This window comes from Camellia sinensis, chromosome 4 (genome assembly GCF_055761805.1).
Source record: "Camellia sinensis isolate YWXY chromosome 4, ASM5576180v1, whole genome shotgun sequence".
Taxonomy (NCBI): Eukaryota; Viridiplantae; Streptophyta; class Magnoliopsida; order Ericales; family Theaceae; genus Camellia; species Camellia sinensis.
The window spans coordinates 89,521,203-89,526,932 of NC_138964.1; positions in this window are offsets into that span (position 1 = coordinate 89,521,203).

The following is a 5,730-nucleotide window of genomic DNA, read 5'->3' on the forward strand; positions in this document are numbered from 1 at the left end:
AAGCATTGTAAATGAATTAATGAGATAATAATAAAGCCTAAAGAGGAATATGTGAATTAAAGAACGGATTGAACTGTTAGTGACCCTTTTTGTGTTCATGAAATGTGTAGGGTCAAGCTCCAGGGCAAATTCAGAAGCCAATCACTGTGAGTAATATCAATATTCGAAAGCTTGTCAATGTCCAATTGTTGTTCCCTTATAAACTTTATGAGTTGTTAATTGGGATTGTGGACAAAACCTGACAGGAATGAATGAATGGACCAAAGGTCGTTTTGATATAAATGAATGGACCAAAGGTCGTTTTGATGTGAATGAATGGACCGAAGGTCGTTTTGATGTGAATGAATGGACCAAAGGTCGTCCTAATATGAATGAATGGACCAAAGGTCGTTTTGATATAAATGAATGGACCGAAGGTCGTTTTGATATAAATGAATGGACCGAAGGTCGTTTTGATGTGAATGAATGGACCGGAGGTCGTTTTGATGTGAATGAATGGACCAAAGGTCGTCCTGACATAAATGAATGGACCAAAGGTCGTCCTGACATAAATGAATGGACCAAAGGTCGTCCTGATGTAAATGAATGGACCAAAGGTCGTTTTGACACATGTGAGTGGGCCGAAGGCCGTTTTGACATGAATGAGTGGGCCGAAGGCCGTTTTGACATGAACGAGTGAGCCAAAGGCCGTTTTGACATCAATGAATGGGCCGAAGGCCATTTTGACAAAAATGAATGGGCCAAAGGCCGTTTCGACATAAGTGAATGGGCCGAAGGCCGTTTTGCCATGAATGGGAACCCAAATGGGCCAAAGGCCAGAATGTTGGAACTACAGTTACTTGATTTGCATTTCGTATAGTCGTATATATTTGCTAATTAGAAGTATGAATTGGGCCCAAGGCCGTTTGGAGCATGTTGTTCTACATATTGTTATGTAACTGTCATATTTGATATTATTCACGGGGCTATCGCTCACGCTCATTCATGTGTTTGTATGTGAGCCAAGAGAAGTCCAGACCCAGCCTCAGTGAAGTCTGTAGGGAGCAACTAAGGTTTTGAGAGAGTCAGCCCTTGTGTCTCACGCACGAGACCCGTCTTCACCCTTTTGTTATATATTTACATTTTGTCAGGTTGGCGAAGTTTTGTATATGTCTGCTTACGGTTTTATATGTTGACTTAGTTTTGGATGATCCTGTCTGTACAGAACCTATGTCGCTATGTTTCTGTTGTGAGTTATTAACGTACATATGTATGGTTTGTTTTGATGTGCCATGTAAGCACAGCTCTATGGACAAAGTTTTAAATTTTGCTTCCCTTTTGGCCCCTTTACTCTGATGTGTTAAGTCTGTTTTGGTTTGAGGCCGTAGGTAATCTTAGGATTACTGGTCGGTTACGTCCTTAACCCATGGGGGCGGGTTCGGGTCGTGACACAAGGGATGTTTACTGACATCGGCAAAACAAAAATCAAGCTTATCAAAACAAGGGATGAACCGTATTCATCTATCAAACCTTACGAGTCTCAAGGGATGTTTACTGACATCGGCAAAACACAAATCAAGCTTATCAAAACAAGGGATGAACCGTATTCATCTATCAAACCTTACGAGTCTCAAGGGATGTTCACTGACATCGGCAAAACACAAATCAAGCTTATCAAAACAAGGGATGAACCGTATTCATCTATCAAACCTTACGAGTCTCAAGGGATGTTTACTGACATCGGCAAAACACAAATCAAGCTTATCAAAACAAGCAAGTCCACGCGGTAAACCGTTAGTGGCAAAACAAGGACTGTACGATCCGTAATCGTTTAGTGAAAGGTACTGCGAAAGTTTATAGTCCTCCAGCACAAGGGACTTGTGTTACTTAAGCCCGTAGCTCCTTTTAACACGATGATCTGGCGTTACTTAGGCCCGTAGCCCGATTTAACATTATGGAACTTGTGTTACTTAGGCCCGTAGCCCGATTTAACATTATGGAACTTGTGTTACTTAGGCCCGTAGCCCGATTTAACATTATAGTCTTTCTAAGGAAAGACCGTATCCTTTTATACTTAGTGCTGCGAAAGTTTAGAGTCCTCCAGCACAAGGGACTTTTCAAGGACGACATCAAAACAAAGCTTATACTTGATATATCAAAACAGGGCTATTCATTCATGCTTAGCAAATACTCTCGTCAAAACAAAGCAAAGCAAGATTTAACAAAACAAGTATAACATAGCTTTATTAAAAGCACCACTCACCTAATTCTCCAGGTGTAGGCTCAAAGCAAGGATCAAGGTCCTACAATCACATGGCAAATCACATTCTCAAAACAAGCTTTATATATACATGCGAATGATCTCGGCATTCTTACCAGATCCAAGTCAATAACAAAGCAAAACATGTTGGGAGTTTAAGCACTGCTCCCATCTCATGTAAACACACTGGGTACCATCCAGGTCCTTGCCGAGGTCCCACACCTCCTTGCCGAGATGTGGTCCCGAAGGCCTCAACAAACAAAGTCGGGAAAAACCTGGGTTTCCCTTTGAAGAATATGAAGAACATGATTATGAAGAAGACGAATGCAAGGATCATAACTTGTTACAAAATCTGAGATTTCATGCCATGAGTTCAAAACATGGACCTGGGTACCCATACAAGAAGGTCATGCAAGAACAAACACAAAACATGGTTCTTGTTTCAAGCTCTCGGATCAAAACGAGACTTTTCTTCAAAACACATGAATACTATTTTTCTTTTCCAAAACCAACTTCAAATCGATGCATGACATGCAAAACAGATCCGATCATGTAATGCAGCTAGGTGATCGATAACAACAATCAAAGTAGATCAAGATTCTTACCTCAAAGCTCAAATCCAACGGTTCAATCTTCGAAGATCAAGCTTGGGAGGTCTATTCTCACTCAAGAACTTCTCCTCCTTCTCTCTAGAGCTTCTCTCTCTAAGGGCAAAGATTTGAGACAAAAATGATTTGTCTCTAGGTCTGCCGGCTGTCTTAACAATCAGCCCGGACACGTGGCGCCATCGGGTTGGCTCAACTCAAAAGGTGATTGATTGGTAAGACAAGTCTATGACAAGGCGTACGCAGCAAGCTGGGTAAGACACATCGGCCAGTAATGACATCGGCTCAAGTCAAAGCTTCGGCAACAGGATAACAAAGACATCGGCTAGGGAGGACGACACTTGACTAAGCTGTGCCACACCTTGGCTGGGGTGTGCCACACCTCGGTCTAGGCCATGCCTGCCCAAGGACGAAGATCATAAAGTGCGAAACATCTCGGCGACAAGCCCGGGGTGAAGATGATATTGACAAGGCGGTTCCAAAACGTTTCAAGGTACAAAGGTTCAGGGTCGGACTAAACTCAAGATGACCTCGGCTACACGCCGAGCAAAGAACAAAATCATGCAAGCAATACTCAGTCTAAACAAGGCAAGGCAAAACTAGCAAAATAACATATCAAGACAAGATCATGCATGAATGTATGCAAGTATGACAAGAGCAAGGTGAGGGTTGCTACAAAATTACTCGGTAAATTACTCAATAAATTCTCATTAAATTACTCATTAAATTGCCGGAAAATTCTCAGTAAATTATGAAGTAAATTACTTAGAAAATTGCCAAAAAATTCCCAGTAAATTCTCAGAAAATTACTAATTACATTCCCAAGAAATTCGTAATAATTATTCCGTAAATTCTAAATTAATTACTCAGTAAATTCCTAGTAAATCCTCAGTAAATTTTTCATAATTTCACGATAAATTACTCAATAAAATCTCAGTAAATTACTCATTGAATTCTCAGTAAATTACTCAAAACATTACCCAGTAAATTGGCAAGTAAAGTACTCAGTAAATTCGGAGTAAATCACTCAGTAAATTCCCAATAAATCACTCGGTAAATTACTCAGAAAATTCTCATTAAATTATTTAGTAAATTTTCAGAAAATTCTCAGTAAATTATAAATTAAATTACTTAGAAAATTCTCAATTAATTCCCAATAAATTCTCCGTAAATTACTTAGTAAATTCTCAGTAAATTACTAATTAAATTCTCAAGAAATTGTCAATGAATTATTCAGTAAATTCTCAATTAATTACTCTGTAAATTCCTAGTAAATCCTCAATTATTATTTAGAAAATTCGAAGCAAATTTTTCATAATTTCACGGTAAATTACACATTGAATTCTCAGTAAATTACTCAGAACATTACCCAGTAAATTGCTAAGTAAATTACTAAGTAAATTCCGAGTAAATCACTCAGTAAATTCCCAGTAAATTACTCGGTAAATTACTCAATAAATTCTCCTCAAATTACTCATTAAATTTCAAGAAAATTCTTAGTAAATTATGAAGTAAATTACTTAGAAAATTCTCAATAAATTCCCTGTAAATTCTCTGTGAATTACTTTGTAAAATCTCAGTAAATTACTAATTAAATTTCCAAGAAATTCTCAATAAATTATTCAGTAAATTCTCAATTAATTACTCAGTAAATTCCTAGTAAATCCTCAGTAAATTATTTAGAAAATTCGAAGTAAATTTTTCATAATTTCATGGTAAATTACTCAATAAAATCTCAATAAATTACTCAGAACATTACCCAGTAAATTGGTAAGAAAATTACTCTGTAAATTTCGAGTAAATCACTCAGTAAATTACTCGGTAAATTACTCAGTAAATTCTCATCAAATTACTGAGTAAATTCCCAGAAAATTTTCAGTAAATTATGAAGTAAATTACTTAGAAAATTCTCAATAAATTCCCTGTAAATTCTCAGTGAATTACTTAGTAAAATCTCAGTAAATTATTAATTAAATTCCCAAGAAATTCCAAATAAATTATTCAGTATATTCTCAATTAATTACTCAGTAAATTCCAAGTAAATCCTCAGTTATTATTTAGAAAATTCGTAGTAAATTTTTCATAATTTCACAGTAAATTTCACATTGAATTCTCAGTAAATTACTCAGAACATTACCCAGTAAATTGCTAAGTAAATTACTAAGTAAATTCCGAGTAAATACTCAGTGAATTCCCAATAAATTACTCGGTAAATTACTCAATAAATTCTCCTCAAATTACTCATTAAATTTCAAGAAAATTCTTAGTAAATTATGAAGTAAATTACTTAGAAAATTCTTAATAAATTCCCAGTAAATTTTTAGTAAATTACTTAGTAAAATCTCAATAAATTACTAATTAAATTCCCAAGAAATTCTCAATAAATTATTCAGTAAATTCTCAATTAATTACTCAGTAAATTCCTAGTAAATCCTCAGTAAATTATTTAGAAAATTCGAAGTAAATTTTTCAAAATTTCACGGTAAATTACTCAATAAAATCTCAATAAATTACTCAGAACATTACCCAGTAAATTGGTAAGTAAATTACTCAGTAAAATTTGAGTAAATCACTCAGTAAATTACTCGGTAAATTACTCAGTAAATTCTCATCAAATTACTTAGTAAATTCCCAGAAAATTCTCAGTAAATTATGAAGTAAATTACTTAGAAAATTCTCAATAAATTCCCTGTAAATTCTCAGTGAATTACTTTGTAAAATCTCAGTAAATTACTAATTAAATTCCCAAGAAATTCCAAATAAATTATTCAGTAAATTCTCAATTAATTACTCAGTAAATTCCCAGTGAATTACTCGGTAAATTACTCAATAAATTCTCATTAAATTACTCAGTAAATTCTCAAAAAATTCCCAGTAAATTATGAA